The sequence below is a fragment of the Triticum aestivum genome, chromosome 3D (genome assembly GCF_018294505.1).
Source record: "Triticum aestivum cultivar Chinese Spring chromosome 3D, IWGSC CS RefSeq v2.1, whole genome shotgun sequence".
Lineage (NCBI taxonomy): Eukaryota > Viridiplantae > Streptophyta > Magnoliopsida > Poales > Poaceae > Triticum > Triticum aestivum.
In genome coordinates, this window is record NC_057802.1 from 569,340,348 (window position 1) to 569,358,928 (window position 18,581).

Consider the following 18,581-nt stretch of genomic DNA (forward strand, 5'->3'; position numbering starts at 1 on the left):
TTGAAAAAGTATTTAAAAATGTTAATCTAGCATTTGGAAAATGTTAAATGTCTTTAGAAAACTTGTTGACCATGTATTTAAAAATGATGAAATATTTTGATTATGTATATAAAAATGTTAATCAAGCATTTAAAGAAATGTTGAACAAATATTAAAAAAATGTTGATCAAACATTTGAAAAATGTTAGATGTGTATATAAAAAATATTGACCATATATTCAAAAGCAATGAACTTTCAATTAAAAAAATTTAATAAAGAATTTCAAATAAGTAATCCCGAGTTGTTTTTTTAAGTTGGGCCAATGAGACTCAATTCTGGGCCTAGCTTCTCATGGCCTCCTCCATGGGGCGTCCAGCTTATTTTTTCTTTTGAGAATCCCATGGGGCGTCCAGCTGAGCGGGAGGCTGCAGCCTCTTTTTTTCTTAAGTTTTCCTTTTTCTTTATACCATGGATTCAGCACTTTGGAACCACGCACCCACCATAGCTAGTTCGAGAGCTCAAGAACTCTCTGAAATACACCCACCAAAGCAGGACTAGGGTTTTACGCATCCTCGCGGCCCGAACCTGGGTAAACGATCCTTGTGCTGATTACTAATCCTGCTCTTCTCGCAACCCTGCGCCCCGGCAACCGTGTAGGGATTCTTGTGATCCCATAGGTGTCGTTCCACACCGACATTTTAGTTGTTGTGCTAAACCTAAATGGTCTTGTTGCCTAAAATCTGTTGGGTAATAATTCTCCACCAACTGATGTATCTCATTACCCTTAAAATATATAAATTTACCTCTAGGAATTAATGTGGCACTAGTGGATAAGAAAATCCATTATCTTTTCAACAAACATGCGATGCAATTCATGTGGTTGGCTGTCAAGAGTTGCATGAAATACCTCCACTAGAAAATACTGCTCCTTAGTGAAATGATCAGGCTGATGTCATGCACGACCACCATGTGATATATGTTTCCTTCATGTCAGGAATTCCAGTGCCATGATTCACGCAAAATTCAACAACTGTGCAAAAGAATTTCTCCCAACCGCCATTTGATTTCAACTGATGAAGACACTTTTTGGTTGCAAACACTAGATGAACAACATTTACAATGTCTTGTGAACCCTTTTGTATATGTTTCTTTCAAGTTACTCTAGTATCTCCTTCACCCGCAAAAAAAAAGCTCTAGTATCTCCTTCATCATACAGAAGATAAAGAAAAACTCGAACGAGGACAAATAGCTGAAAGAAGTGCTAGCATTAGCACGTATTAGTCCCACTATTGATGTATCAGGTTTCATATCTAGGATAACAAAATTTACTACATTAAACAACTTAATAAAGCTATGAGTAGAACCAGAGTTAGAACCCCACCTAATGTCCCCAGGTCTTTTAAGTGGTCGAATCCGATTTGCCCCTTGACTGGTCTGAATGCTTTCATTTTCTATCATATGTGCCAGTTTCACGTCGTTTTTATTTTGTGCGACATCGTTTGGGGTTACTAAAAAGCCAAAGAAGGGAGGGGAGGCGACGGAACAAACTCCACTTTAATAATAGAGATATGTAGCAAATCATTAGTAGTCTGATGCCTAATGCTTCCCATTTTTTATCCAGCCTTTAGTACATAATAATAATATATATTTTTCCATTTTTTTACAATAGAGTCTTGCTTTGCACAATAGAAACACTGCTCGAATGATAAATTTTACGCGAGTACAACCTGGATGAACCTTCCATTATTTTCATTTCCTGGTTCACTGTGCTTACGACTATGATAATTTGAGCCAACTTTATAATACAAATGCAACTCCTTCACCTAAAGTATGTAGCACGTGGATCACCAAACCCAAAACGCAGTAGTGGAAAGTTGGTTGGTTAGCTACTCATTTTTGTTAACCAGGCTAACTCCTTTGCAATACACATATAACGGAAATTACATATAGGTTAGCAACTCACGAAGTAGGTGGTATATGGATCGAGTGGGGTTATAGAAATTAAGGATGGTGGTGATTTGTATGTTGATGAAAAGAGTTGGAAATTAGCTCCCTCGAAACATGTTTTCGTCCTGCTTTATATAAAAGCAACAACCAAAGAACATACACGGCCAAACAATACAAGGTGATAAGATAGCCCTCATACAACGCCAATCTTAGAACTGGATCATGCAAGACCCTCGCGACTAGGCTACCGAGGGAGAGATCATAGAAGGAACTGAAAATGTAGCTATGGTTCGAACAAAGAATATCCGACCAATCGACCACCGGACAAGCTCACTCTGTTTCGCAAGGACGACCTACACGTAGGGTTTGGACCAGACTAGCTAGGAGAGGCGGGCTTGCCGCCGATGATGTGAGGGTGAGGGACTCCTCCCTGTACAGTAGTTGGCTAAGGTTAGGTCTGTGTTTTGTGTGCCTTCGTGGAGTCTACGTCATGTCGTCTCTGAGCTTGCCATGGACGCGTCCAGACCGCGTCTGGTGGCTGCCGGTTTCCTCCTCTGCTAGTTGTCCGAGGAGGACGGAGTCTGGGTGGCGCGGATCTGGTGCGAGCTCTTCCTCTCGAATAAGCCTGTTGTAGGATGGCCATCTGCTGGTGCTAGTTTTCTCAAGCCACCGCGGTGGTGGACGAGGAGCCGAGGTGGAACCGAAATCTGAAGCCTGCGGATCGAGTTCGAGCTCATCAGCTGAGGATTCCTTGGTGGAGCGACGACGCCAACAGTTGGCTGCCGGTCTTCGCCGGTACTCGGATTCTTCTAGCCGAATGCTAGCTATCTCCATTCCTTCCGGCGTGCGTGCTTTATGGGAGGCAGTTTCTTTTTTTGTTTGCGGGTATATGGGAGGCAGTTTCAGCCGCGGTTCGGAGGCTATAGTGTGATAACCCGCAAGTATAGGGGATCGCAACAGTTTTCAAGGGTAGAGTATTCAACCCAAATTTATTGATTCGACACAAGGGGAGCTAAAGAATATTCTCAAGTATTAGCAGTTGAGTTGTCAATTCAACCACACCTGGATAACTTAGTATCTGCAGCAAAGCATTTAGTAGCAAAGTAGTATGGAAGTAACGGTAACGGTGGCAAAAGTAACAGTAGCAGTTTAGTAGTAATTGTAACAGTGGCAACGGTAAAGTTACTAAGCAAAGAACAATATGTGAAAAGCTCGTAGGCATTGGATCGGTGATGGAGAATTACGCCGGATGCGATTCCTCATGCAATAGTTATAACATAGGGTGACACAGAACTAGCTCCAATTCATCAATGTAATGTAGGCATGTATTCCGAATATAGTCATACGTGATTATGGAAAAGAACTTGCATGACATCTTTTGTCCTACCCTCCCGTGGCAGCGGGGTCCTATTGGAAACTAAGGGATATTAAGGCCTCCTTTTAATAGAGTACCGGACCAAAACATTAACACTTAGTGAATACATGAACTCCTCAAACTACGGTCATCACCGGTAAGTATCCCAATTATTGTCACTTCGGGGTTAACGGATCATAACACATAATAGGTGACTATAGACTTGCAAGATAGGATCAAGAACTCACATATATTCATGGAAACATAATAGGTTCAGATCTAAAATCATGGCACTCGGGCCCTAGTGACAAGCATTAAGCATAGCAAAGTCATAGCAACATCAATCTCAGAACATAGTGGATACTAGGGATCAAACCCTAACAAAACTAACTCGATTACATGGTAAATCTCATCCAACCCATCACCGTCCAGCAAGCCTACGATGGAATTACTCACGCACGGCGGTGAGCATCATGAAATTGGTGATGGAGGAAGGTTGATGATGACGATGGCGACGGATTCCCCTCTCCGGAGCCCCGAACGGACTCCAGATCAGCCCTCCCGAGAGAGATTAGGGCTTGGCGGCGGCTCCGTATCGTAAAACGCGATGAATCCTTCTCTCTGATTTTTTTCTCCCCGAACGTGAATATATGGAGTTGGAGTTGAGGTCGGTGGAGCACCAGGGGGCCCACGAGGCAGGGGGCGCCCAGGGGGTAGGCGCGCCCCCACCCTCGTGGACAGGGTGTGGGCCCCCTGGCCTTGATTCTTTCGCCAGTATTTTTATTAATTCCAAAAATATTCTCCGTGAATTTCAGGTCATTCCGAGAACTTTTATTTCTGCACAAAAATAACACCATGGCAATTCTGCTGAAAACAGCGTCAGTCCGGGTTAGTTCCATTCAAATCATGCAAGTTAGAGTCCAAAACAAGGGCAAAAGTGTTTGGAAAAGTAGATACGACGGAGACGTATCAACTCCCCCAAGCTTAAACCTTTGCTTGTCCTCAAGCAATTCAGTTGATAAACTGAAAGTGATAAAGAAAAACTTTTACAAACTCTGTTTGCTCTTGTTGTTGTAAATATGTAAAGCCAGCATTCAAGTTTTCAGCAAAGATTATGAACTAACCATATTCACAATAACATTTAGGTCTCATGTTTACTCATATCAATGGCGTAATCAACTAGCGAGCAATAATAATAAATCTCGGATGACAACACTTTCTCAAAACAATCATAATATGATATAACAAGATGGTATCTCGCTAGCCCTTTCCGAGACCGCAAAACATAAATGCAGAGCACCTTTGAGGATCAATTACTGACTAAACATTGTAATTCATGGTAAAAGAGATCCAGTCATAGTCATACTCAATATAAATTAATAGTAATGGATGCAAATGACAGCGGTGCTCTCCAGCTGGTGCTTTTTAATAAGAGGGTGATGACTCAACATAAAAGTAAATAGATAGGCCCTTCGCAGAGGGAAGCATGGATTTGTAGAGGTGCCAGAGCTCGATTTTGAAATAGATATGAATAATATTTTGAGTGGCATACTTTCATTGTCAACATAACAACCGAGAGATCTCGATATCTTCCATGCTACACACATTATAGGCGGTTCCCAAACAGAATGGTAAAGTTTATACTCCCCCTCCACCAACAAGCATCAATCTATGGCTGGCTCGAAACAACGAGTGCCTCCAACTAACAAGAGTCCCGGTGGAGTTTTGTTCGCAATTATTTCGATTTGATTTGCTTAGAGCATGGGACTGGGCATCCCGGTGACCAGCCATTTTCTCGTGAGTGAGGAGCGGAGTCCACTCCTCTTGAGAATAACCCGCCTAGCATGGAAGATACAGACAACCCTAGTTGATACATGAGCTATTCGAGCATGCAAAACAGAATTTCATTTGAAGGTTTAGAGTTTGGCACATACAAATTTACTTGGAACGGCAGGTAGATACCGCATATAGGAAGGTATAGTGGACTCAAATGGAATAACTTGGGGTTTATGGAAGTGGATGCACAAGCAGTATTCCCGCTTAGTACAAGTGAAGGCTAGAAAAGACTGGGAAGCGACCAACTAGAGAGCGACAACAGTCATGAACATGCATTAAAATTAATAAACATTGAGTGCAAGCATGAGTAGGATATAATCCACCATGAACATAAATATCGTGAAGGCTATGTTGATTTGTTTCAACTACATGTGTGAACATGTGCCAAGTCAAGTCACTCGAATCGTTCAAAGGAGGATACCACCCTATCATACCACATCACAACCATTTTAATAGCATGTTGGCACGCAAGGTAAACCATTATAAACTCCTAGCTAATTAAGCATGGCATAAGCAACTATAATCTCTAATTGTCATTGCAAACATGTTCATTCATAATAGGCTGAATCAGGAACGATGAACTAATCATATTTACAAACAAGAGAGGTCGAGTTCATACCAGCTTCTCTCATCTCAATCAGTCCATCATATATCGTCATTATTGCCTTTCACTTGCACGACCGAACGATGTGGATAATAGTAATAGTGCACGTGCATTGGACTAAGCTCGAATCTGCAGGCATTCAATACAAAGGAGAAGACAAGATAATATGGCATCTTGGTTAAATCAACAATAATGCATATAAGAGCCACTTCAACATTTTCATTATGGTCTTCTCCTCTCGACCCCCAAAGAAAAGAAAAAAAATAAAACTATTTACACGGGAAAGCTCCCAACAAACAAAAGAAGAACAGGAAATCTTTTTGGGTTTTTTTTAGTTATTACTACTACAGGCATAGAAAGTAAACTAGCTAAAAGCTACAACTAATTTTTTTGATTTTCTTAAGGTTTATCAAACACACAAGAAGAAAGCGAGAAAAAGAAAATAAACTAGCATGGATATTACAATGAAAAAGTATGAGCACCGACAACTAGCATGAGTGTGTGAACATGAATGTAATGTCGGTGAGAAATACGTACTCCCCCAAGCTTAGGCTTTTGGCCTAAGTTGGTCGAGGGCCATGGCTGGCTTGGCGGATATCCAAAGTTATAGTTGGGGTTGTACTGTGATGCTGCAGCTATTGCCTCATGAGCTGCCGCTTGGAGGCGAGCTGTCTCCGTCCTCGTCTTATACTCGTTCGCCTCCTCCCTGGTTATAATAATCTCCCTTTTGTCTGAAAGTCAAAGAAAGTAGGAGCAGCGAGAGCAACATGGAAAATATGGCGCCTGTCAAACATTAGTCGGTATTGGAGAGGTTGTTCATTCCTCTCAATAAACTGATGGCGAACCATAGCCTCATATCCTAGATAAGTGGGAGGCAATTCCATATCATTTTCATGTATGGGTATCCCAAGAAAATTAGCCACACGGGTTGCATAAATTCCACCAAACAAGTCTCCACTTAAACCATTATTATGCAACCTCCGTGCAACAATGGCCCCCAAGTTATATTGTCTATCTCCTAAAACAGCACTCTTGAGAACGCTAAGATCAGGGACACACATGTGACATGCTTCATCCTTACCATTTATGCACCTACCTATGAAAAGAGCAAAATAATGTATAGAAGGAAAATGAATGCTCCCTATGGTAGCTTGTGTTACATCTCTAGATTCCCCCACTGTAATACTAGCAAGAAAATCTCTAAACTCAGATTTGCGAGGTTCACTAACACTACCCCATTGTGGAAGTTTGCAAGGAGTATTAAAATCCTCTAAGTCCATAGTATAAGATTTGCCATAGATATCAAATAGGAGAGTGTGAGAATTACGTGAAGATGAAAATTTGAACCTTCTCACAAAGGAATCAGTTAGGTGATAATACTGAGAACACTGATCTATCATGAAGCCCTCGAGTTCAGCATTACGCACATATGCGTCAAATTCCTCCTTAATTCCTTCTCGGACCATGAAATCGTCTGACGGCCATTCACATGGCCGCACTTGAGCTTCTCTTGGTAGTTCATGGTCCGGCTCACGCATTGCGGGCCTGGGTCCTTGCTTCCTTGAAGAACCACCTTGATACAATTTCCTAGACATATTTCTTCCTCTGAATTTTTTTTGAAAATTTTAGTAACTCAAAATAAAAGTGAACCAAACTCAACAAAATTGATAGCAATTACTCCCACATGTGCCTACAGACTACATCATGTATTAGAACTACTTGGGACCATAAAAATTTGACATGCGAGCTCAAGAACAGGGTCACCTAGGCAGCAAAAATTTGCAATGAATAAAGCGCTAGAACAAAAACTAATTGGACCATTGGAGGAGTCACATACCAAAGAACAATCCCCCAAAGCAGTTTTGTGAGTGGTGCTTTGAGCAAGGAGATCGAAAATCGCAGTAAGATGAGCTAGAACTCGTGCTTGAGATGGTTGGTGATTTTTTTGGGAGGAAGAAGGAGTGTGTGGTGGTTGGAATAAGTGGAGGGGAGCCACCAGGGGCCCACGAGGCAGGGGGCGCACCCAGGGGGGTGGGCGCGCCCTGGACCCTCGTGGCCAAGTGCTTGCTCCCCCTGATGTGTTCTTAGTGCCAGATATTCTCAAATATTCTAGAAAAAATCATATTTCATTTTCAGGGCATTTGGAGAACTTTTATTTTCGGGGTATTTTTCTTTATTGCACGGATGAATCAAAAAACAGACATAAAATACTATTTTTGCTTTATTTAATCTAAATAACAGAAATTAAAAGAAGAATACAGAAGGTTGTGCCTTCTAACTTCATCCATCTCATGCTTATCAAAAGGAATCCACTAACAAGGTTGATCAAGTCTTGTTAACAAACTCATTCCGAATAACATGGAACCGGAGAAATTTTGAATAACACTAGGTTACCTCAACGGGGATATGCACATAGAATATCATATTTCTTCTTAACAGTATGAAGAGGAAATTCAAAACCTCCAATAGTAATAGTTGAAATTTTTCCAATAGAATTGATACTGTGGACTTGAGGTTGTTTCCTCGGGAAGTGTACCATATGCTCATTACCATTAACATGAAAAGTGACATTGCCTTTGTTGCAATCAATAACACCCCCTGCAGTATTCAAAAAGGGTCTTCCAAGAATAATGGACATACTATCGTCCTCGGGAATATCAAGAATAACAAAGTCCGTTAAAATAGTAACGTTTGCAACCACAAGAGGCACATCCTCACAAATACCGATAGGTATAGCAGTTGATTTATCGGCCATTTGCGAAGATATTTCATTAGGTGTCAACTTATTCAAATCAAGTCTACGATATAAAGAGAGAGGCATAACACTAACACCGGCTCCAAGATCACATAAAGCAGTTCTAACATAGTTTCTTTTAATGGAGCATGGTATAGTTGGTACTCCTGGATCTCCTAGTTTCTTAGGTATTCCACCCTTAAAAGTATAATTAGCAAGCATGGTGGAAATTTCAGCTTCCGGTATCTTTCTCTTATTTGTAACAATATCCTTCATATACTTAGCATAAGGATTCATTTTAAGCATATCAGTCAAACGCATACGCAAGAAGATAGGTCTAATCATTTCAGGAAAGCGCTCAAAATCCTCATCATCCTTTTTCTTGGATGGTTTAGGAGGAAAAGGCATGGGTTTCTGAACCCATGGTTCTCTTTCTTTACCATGCTTCCTAGCAACGAAGTCTCTCTTATCATAGCGTTGATTCTTTGATTGTGGGTTATCAAGATCAACAGCAGGTTCAATTTCTACATCATTGTTATTACTAGGTTGAGCATCAACATGAACATCATCATTAACATTATCACTAGGTTCATGTTCATCACCAGATTGTGTTTCAGCATCAGAAATAGAAATATCATTGGGATTCTCAGGTGTGTCAACAACAGGTTCACTAGAAGCATGCAAAGTCCTATCATTTTTCTTTTTCTTCCTTTTAGAAGGACTAGGTGCATCAACATTAGTTCTCTGAGAATCTTGCTCAATTCTCTTAGGGTGGCCCTCAGGATACAAAGGTTCCTGAGTCATTTTACCTCCTCTAGTTGCAAACTCTAACAGCAAAGTCATTTTCTTATTATTTAATTCATTGAGCAAATCATTTTGAGCTTTAAGTACTTGTTCTACTTGAGTGGTAACCATAGAAGGGTGTTTACTAATAAGTTTAAGTTCACCTTTAACACTAGCCATATAATCACTCAAGTGTTCAAGCATATAAGCATTGCGTTTCAATTGTCTACCAAAATAAGCATTGAAGTTTTCTTGTTTGACAATAAAATTATCAAACTCATCTAAGCATTGGCTAGCAGACTTATAACGAGGATATCACCTTCATCGAAATCTATAGAGAGAATTTACCTTTACTACCTGTGTCGGGTTATCAAGACAATGTATTTCTTCAACAGGCGGCAATTTAAGACCATGTATTTCTTCAATAGGAGGCAAATTCTTAACATCTTCAGCTTTAATACCTTTTTATTCCATAGATTTCTTTGCCTCTTGCATATCTTCAGGACTGAGAAATAGAATACCCCTTTTCTTCGGAGTTGGCTTAGGAGTTGGTTCAGGAAGTGTCCAATTATGTTCATTAGTCAACATATTATTCAATAGCAATTCAGCTTGATCAACTGTTCTTTCCCTGAAAACACAACCAGCACAACTATCCAGGTGGTCTCTGGAAGCATCAGTTAGTCCATTATAAAAGATATCAAGTATTTCATTTTTCTTGAGAGGATGATCAGGCAAAGCATTAAGTAATTGGAGAAGCCTCCCCCAAGCTTGTGGGAGACTCTCTTCTTCAATTTGCACAAAATTATATATTTCCCTTAAAGCAGCTTGTTTCTTATGAGCGGGGAAATATTTAGCAGAGAAGTAGTAAATCATATCCTGGGGACTACGCACACAACCAGGATCAAGAGAATTAAACCATATCTTAGCATCACCCTTTAATGAGAACGGAAATAATTTAAGGATATAGTAGTAGCGAGTTTTCTCATCATTAGTGAACAGGGTGGCTATATCATTTAATTTAGTAAGATGTGCCACAACAGTTTCAGATTCATAGCCATAGAAAGGATCAGATTCAACCAAAGTAATTATCTCAGTATCAACAGAGAAATCATAATCCTTATCAGTAATAAAGATAGGTGAAGTAGCAAAAGCAGGGTCATATTTCATTCTAGCATTCAGAGATTTTCTTTCAGCTTAGCTAATAATTTCTTAAGATCACTCCTATCATTGCAAGCAAGAAAGTCTCTAGCAGTTTCTTGATCCATAACATGACCCTCAGGCACAACAGGCAATTCATATCTAGGGGGAGAATCTTCATCATCACTTTCATCAATATTATCAGTTTCAATAATTTCATTCTCTCTAGCCCTAGCAAGTTGTTCATCAAGAAATTCACCTAGTGGCACAGTAGTATCAAGCATAGAAGTAGTTTCATCATAAGTATCATGCATAGCAGAAGTGGCATCATCAATAACATGCGACATATCAGAATTAATAGCAGAAGCAGGTTTAGGTGTCGCAAGCTTACTCAAAATAGAAGGTGAATCAAGTGCAGAGCTAGATGGCAGTTCCTTACCTCCCCTCGTAGTTGAGGGATAAATTTTGGTTTTCTCGTCTTTCAAGTTCCTCATAGTGATCAGCATATATAAATCCCAAGTGACTCAAAGAATAGAGCTATACTCCCTGGCAACGGCGCCAGAAAATAGTCTCGATAACCCACAAGTATAGGGGATCGCAATAGTTTTTGAGAGTAGAGTATTCAACCCAAATTTATTGATTCGACACAAGGGGAGCCAAAGAATATTCTCAAGTATTAGCAGTTGAGTTGTCAATTCAACCACACCTGGATAACTTAGTATCTGCAGCAAAGCATTTAGTAGCAAAGTAGTATGGAAGTAACGGTAACGGTGGCAAAAGTAACAGTAGTAGTTTAGTAGTAATTGTAACAGTGGCAACGGTAAAGTAACTAAGCAAAGAACAATATGTGAAAAGCTCGTAGGCATTGGATCGGTGATGGAGAATTATGCCGGATGCGATTCCTCATGCAATAGTTATAACATAGGGTGACACAGAACTAGCTCCAATTCATCAATGTAATGTAGGCATGTATTCCGAATATAGTCATACGTGCTTATGGAAAAGAACTTGCATGACATCTTTTGTCCTACCCTCCCGTGGCAGCGGGGTCCTATTGGAAACTAAGGGATATTAAGGCCTCCTTTTAATAGAGTACCGGACCAAAGCATTAACACTTAGTGAATACATGAACTCCTCAAACTACGGTCATCACCGGTAAGTGTCCCGATTATTGTCACTTCGGGGTTAACGGATCATAACACATAATAGGTGACTATAGACTTGCAAGATAGGATCAAGAACTCACATATATTCATGGAAACATAATAGGTTCAGATCTGAAATCATGGCACTCGGGCCCTAGTGACAAGCATTAAGCATAGCAAAGTCATAGCAACATCAATCTCAGAACATAGTGGATACTAGGGATCAAACCCTAACAAAACTAACTCGATTACATGGTAAATCTCATCCAACCCATCACCGTCCAGCAAGCCTACGATGGAATTACTCACGCACGGCGGTGAGCATCATGAAATTGGTGATGGAGGAAGGTTGATGATGACGATGGCGACGGATTCCCCTCTCCGGAGCCCCGAACGGACTCCAGATCAGCCCTCCCGAGAGAGATTAGGGCTTGGCGGCGGCTCCGTATCGTAAAACGCGATGAATCCTTCTCTCTGATTTTTTTCTCCCCGAACGTGAATATATGGAGTTGGAGTTGAGGTCGGTGGAGCACCAGGGGGCCCACGAGGCAGGGGCGCGCCCAGGGGGGTAGGCGCGCCCCCACGCTCGTGGACAGGGTGTGGGCCCCCTGGCCTTGATTCTTTCGCCAGTATATTTTATTAATTCCAAAAATATTCTCCGTGAAGTTTCAGGTCATTCCGAGAACTTTTATTTCTGCACAAAAATAACACCATGGCAATTCTGCTGAAAACAGCGTCAGTCCGGGTTAGTTCCGTTCAAATCATGCAAGTTAGAGTCCAAAACAAGGGCAAAAGTGTTTGGAAAAATAGATACGATGGAGACGTCTCATGGTGTGCAGTTGGTGCAACCATGGCGATTTCATCGCGCCAACTGGTTTCTCCCCGGTGGCGGCGAGGAGCGATGATTGTCAAGGACCTGGTTGCTTTTCTTAATTTCAATTTGGGGTCCTCCATTTAAAAGTCGGGGACTTAGTTATATTTCTCTGTTTCTTATGAGTCTTGCTGTAAAGTGTACTTCGATGGTTACCTAAAGTAAGAGCATCTCTAGCAGACCACGTAAAACCGCGACCCGCATAAGGCATTTACAGTTCGATGAAGAACTGTTTTGCGGGTCGAAATCGTGCGCGGCAGAGTAGAACCCGTATATGAAACTGTATAATTTGAAAAAGTGCTTCACGGGAGAAATTGCAACCACACTAGTTCATTACATACTACATGATCATTCATAGCTCATCATCACATACTACATTATCATACATACTACATTCTACTACTACTACTACTAAAGGGGGTGAGGGATCTCGCGGTGGCGAGGCCGAGGTCGATATACCAAAATGGATGAGCTCGCGGCCGAGAACGACACGGTGGAGGAGCTTGAAGGAAATATGCACTACAAAAAAGACACATCCGTGACATTTTGGGCCGGTATCATCATAGATGTGGTGGGGTCCTACTTCTATGACAAAAAATCATGACAGAAAATGGGCTTTTCGTCCTGGGCGGGCCGGAGACGCAGCTGCATGATATTCTTTTGGCCGTCCATGACGGAAAAAACCGTGGTGGAAGCGAGGGCAAGGAAAATATCGGGGTGTTCCCGGTTACGGTGGGTGGTCGGGGCCGATCGATGCGCGTTTCTCTCGTACACGCACGCGCGTGGGTGCAAGGCGTTCGGCTCTAACTGAACCCAAGCGATTGCACTGCAGGCTACGCGTTACTGAACCCGAGCGATAGATCGATGGCTGTTAACTGAACTCGATCGAGCGATTTCTTCGCTACTGCTGCTAACTGAAGCCGATCGATGCTGCCTCTGGATGAACAGTGAGCGTTGCTGGGGGGTTTGGATGAACAGTTCCCGATGGGGGTGGATGAACAGGACCCCGTGGTGTTGCCTCTGGATGAACAGGACCCCGATCGATCGAGCCAGTTGGGGCTGGATGAACAGGACCCCGTGGAGGGCTGGATGAACAGGACCACCCCATGGAGGGCTGGATGAACAGTAGACGGTGGAGCGCTGGATAAACAGTAGCCCGTGGAGTGGTAGTTGAACAGGAGCCCGTGGAGAGGGCTGGTTGAACAGTAGCCGGTGGACTAGCGCGCGGTGGAGGCTGGATGAACAGGAGCCCATGGATGAACAGTCGCAGGTGGAGGCTGGAGGAGGTCGAGGGTGGATGAACAGTAGCCCGTGGAGGCTGGAGGGGGTCGACGGTAGAGATGAACAGTATCCCATGGAGTCCCATTTTGCGGTACGCCACACCCCTCCCGATGAACAGGACCCCCGTTTCGACCGTAGCGCACCAACACAAGTCTGTTTCCTCCGTTTTGCGGTATGCCACACCCCTCCCGATCAACAGGACCCCCGTTTCGACCGTAGGAGGTCCGTTTCCTCCGTTTTGCGGTACGTCAGACCCCTCCCGATGAACAGGATCCCGTTTCGACCGTGGCCGGTCGAACACAAGGCCGTTTCCTTCGTTCTGCAGTACGCCAGGCCTCGTTTCCATCGGCTGTTCCGTCCAAGCCCTCCCGATGAACACGACGACGCATTCCGTTCCGACCCAGCCGGTTGGCTCCCCATGAGCACGACGACGACGCTGTTTCTCCGTTCCGACCCAGCCATGTACACGAGCCCTGGCCGTACGTACACGCGAGTAGGCGTTCGAGACCCCGCCCGTATGTACGTACGTGGCCGTATTTACTTTCTTGCACCCTGGCCGCTGTACGTACGTGTACATGCTACGTGCGCGCCTCTACTACGACACCTGCGCGCCTCTACATCGACCAGTATGTACGTACACGTTCGTGACCAGAATCAGAACGCTACGTACGCTTCGACCAGGTGGGTCCCGACTGTCAGGCACTTCCTTGCGTGCGAAGATGTAGCTGGTGGGTCCCAGCAGTCAGGGGGAAACGTTTTTTTCGCGAAATACGGTGGCCCGTGCGGTGGGTCCCTGCTGTCAGGTGGAGGAATAATTATTTTGCGCGTAATAAGGAGGCACTTCCTTGCGGCCGCCGTGGACCCAGCTGTCAGCCTCTCCACGTACAATACTCTTCCGATTGAAGTCGTTCCTTGACCATGTTGACCACGCCCAGTCGAGAGCACCAGGGCGGTGGACGACGGCGAGCCCTAGGAAGGGGACGACACGGAGTCGGGGAAGACGCGGCAGTGGAAGCCCGCGCGGAGAGGAGTACGAGGGTTCACTGGTTCGGCTGCGGTGTGAGGCTGCCGTCACCACAGAATAAGAGGGGGTGTGGGTGAGTAGAGGGATGGCCTGGCTAGCGGTGGGAGTAGTAGGGGGCGGTGAGGCCTCCGCGGCATCACAGCCGGCCACGGGAGGCAGGAGCACGCGACACGACCGACCCTGGTTTGGGCGGCTGGAGCAGGGAGACCAGAGGTTGAAGAAGCACTACGGCCGTTGGATGGACATCGTACGGTCACTGTAGCTAGAATTGTTCATATTGACTAGTTGAAAAAGCCCTCTGTCCCCGTCAACTTAGTAGGCCCACAAGTCAGCCTCCCACCAAGGTGGGTCCCAGCTAGCAGGGGAAGTATTCATTTTTTCTACGTAATAAGGAGGCACTTCCGGTGTGTCCGAGCTGACAGCGGGGGGAACTTTTTTTCGCGAAATACGGTGACCCGTTCGGTGGGTCCCAGCAGTCAGGGGGAAACGTTTTTTTTGCAAAATACGGTGGCCCGTCCAGTTGGTCCCTGCTGTTAGGTGGAGGAATCATTATTTTCCGCGTAATAAAGAGGCACTTCCTTGCTGCGGCTGTGGACCCAGTTGTCAGCCTCTCCACGTACAGTACACTTCCGATGGAAGTCGTTCCTTGACCACGTTGACCACGCCGCGTTCCGTTGCATGCATGCGTCCATGGGCGTGGTGCGTCCCCACTGCTAGCCTCTCACGTACAGTCATCTTCCGATGACTCTCAGTTGTTGACCACGTTCACCATACCATGCCGAGCGCACCAAAGGCCGGTGAACAATGGCGAGGCCCCAGACTGGAATGACCCGGAGATGGGGAAGACGGGGCAGTGGAGTCGCAGATGGAGAGGAGTGGGAAACTTGACTGGTTCGGGTGCGCGGTAGCACAGCCGCGGTGCCGCCCACGGGATTCAGGAGCAAGAACAGAGGTTGAAGAAGGAGCACGGCTGTTGGATTGACATCCAACGGTCCAGCTGCTAGAATCATTTGTTGATTAAGTTAACAAAGCCCTGCGTACACGTCCGCTTAGTAGGCCCCCAAGTCAGCCACCAAATCTGACGGGTCCCAGCTGTCAACGGGAGGAATAATTTTTTTCGCATAACAAGGAGGCACTTCCTTCCGTGCGAAGATACAGCCGGTGGGTCCCAGCTGTCAGGTGGAGGAAACATTTTTTCAGCTTAATAAGGAGGAACTTTCCTTGCGTGCGACCATGGACCTCGTGGGTCCCAGCCGTCAGGCTCTCCACGTACAGTCCTCTTGCGATGACTCTCGTTTGTTGACCACGCCGCACCGAGCGCAGCGAGGCGGTGGACGACGGCGAGGCCCCGGACGGGAACGACTCGGAGATGGGAAGACGCGGCAGTGGAGTCGCAGATTGAGTGGAGGAGAAGGGTTATAACTGGTTCTGGTGCGGCGTGGGGCTGCAGTCGGTGGAGAATAACAGGAGGTGTGGAGGGGTGGAGGGATAGCCTGGCCGGCGGTGGGGTAGCGCTTCGCAGCGATGCGTGCTAAGCAGAGCCGCTAGCCGCCGGAGGCCGGACCAGGCGGTCCCGGCGACGCTGGAGGAAGAAGACGAGAGATTGAAGGTGCATGCCGACCAAGTTGACAACGCCCTGCGTAGGCTTCGACCTATTGGCCCACATGTCAGCCTGCAAAAATGTGGCATATATTTAACCCATGTTTTCTAGAATGTACAGTCCATTTGCTGGGCTGGGTGAACAAATAATTTCGCGTCAATGCGGCCCATTTATATTATCTAAGAAATCCCAGCCCATTTGCACTTCCTTCAAATACACGAATTAGCTGGGCTCGTTATATATATAATGTTATGTTAGAAGGAGCAATTAATATCAAAAATAAACCGGAGAGGCACATTTTTATATACATAATTAACAAATTAGCGAGTTATTGCTCAAAATAAAAATGAGCGCGTTATTATTACATTGGTCCTTAAAATCTTCGCAAGCTTTTGTACGCAATCACCAGGATTTTCCTTGCCTGTGAGTCAAAAACAACCAGGATTTTCCTTGCCAACTTCTGTTAAACATTTACTTTTATAAGTTAATAACACGTGGGATGTTTTTATAATGTATATATAAGTCTCTATAAAATATACGATAATAGTAATAATATAAATATATATAATGTGGTTAAAAAATACATTGGGCTGCCGATCTTTAAGAAAAAGCCCATAGGCCGGTATGGACCTCAAAAAATAAGTTGAAACCACTGTCACCGTATGTCGTGGGCTACGCATGTTAAAATACAAAACCTAGGCCTAGCTGATACTTGTTCGCCCTCTGGAAAAAATGATACCAGATCCCCGAGCGAACTGGATTATAGAGGGGGCCGGCGGCACGACTGAAGAAGCACATCAGGAGCGATTTTTTTCTTCAGTGGATGGCTCTCGATGGCGTTTTTTTACTTGCCTCTGCACCATACAACTTGTATTTTTAGCCTCCCAGTCCGTGGTGGACCAGCAGCCCATTTGCTGGGCGGGCCAACCTACAGAAACCAGCACTCGATTTTTCATCAAGCCCCAAAACAACGCAGTACTATGTTTGTTTTGAGGCCGAAAACATTACGGCAGGGGTTGAGCGGGGGAGGGGGCAAGACAGAGCAAAAAGATTAAAAAGAGCTGATGCGCCGTTGCTACCCTAACAAAGCAGGTGCAATTCTTCTCGGGAAGAAGGTGTGCCGTTGACACCCACACGTCACATACCCCACAGTAGGCATACTAACAAGTTCACACACAAGCACAACAGAAAAGGTAAACATTCGTATCAAACTCAGGTTCACAGGACACGTTCATATTCATAGCCAACATTCACTATCAACAACTCAAAAGATTCATATATACACAAGTTCAGCATGTCTATGGATCCAAATGATTGATAGATCACACAACAATATTCATAGATAATTCACAAAAAGATTCAGATATACACATGTTCAGTATGTTTATGCATCCAAATGATTGAGATCACAGCCAATATGATCCATGGACGAACTTTAATTACCTAGGGTACAGACTGGTAAATGGTGTTCAGTCGGAGGTACTTCTTGCTAAAATTAATGCTTGTACGAGTAAACTTTCGAGTACATAAGAGGCAGCACAGACAATCTGAACTTTGCTTGTAGGTTTATCCTCAAATAGTGGCCTCGTGCCGAGGGAGGTTTGAGCAACTTGGCCACTACTTTCATCCAACTAGTTTACTGGCTCATCTTGGTCCTGTAGCTCGCCAAAATTCTACATTGCAGACTGGTAAATGGTGTTCAGTCGGAGGTACTTCTTGCTAAAATTAATGCTTGTACGAGTAAACTTTCGAGTACATAAGAGGCAGCACAGACAATCTGAACTTTGCTTGTAGGTTTATCCTCAAATAGTGGCCTCGTGCCGAGGGAGGTTTGAGCAACTTGGCCACTACTTTCATCCAACTAGTTTACTGGCTCATCTTGGTCCTGTAGCTCGCCAAAATTCTACATTGCAGACGAGAAAGGAGGCGGTTGAGAAAATGAACCACCCAAATTTTTTGTGCAGTTCAACTGAAATGGAGCATCCCTGGCGTGCAGACTGATTAAGTGCCAGATGAATATACGCGTCAACCAACTTGTCTGGAATCTTTAGACTCCATGCCATACAGTTCGCTACCATATGTGCCGATAACCAAAAGGCACAAGTTGGGACCAAAGACTGGACTGCGTTTTTCTGGGCTATGCGCCAAGCAATATTTTTGGCGTTCACTCTCCTAATACTTGGAGTTTGACAATTGGTTGACGCCGGTTGATACTCGAATGAATATAGGCACTTCTTCTTGTCAACATCGATGCTTGTCTGAGTGAACTTTGGAGTACATAGCAG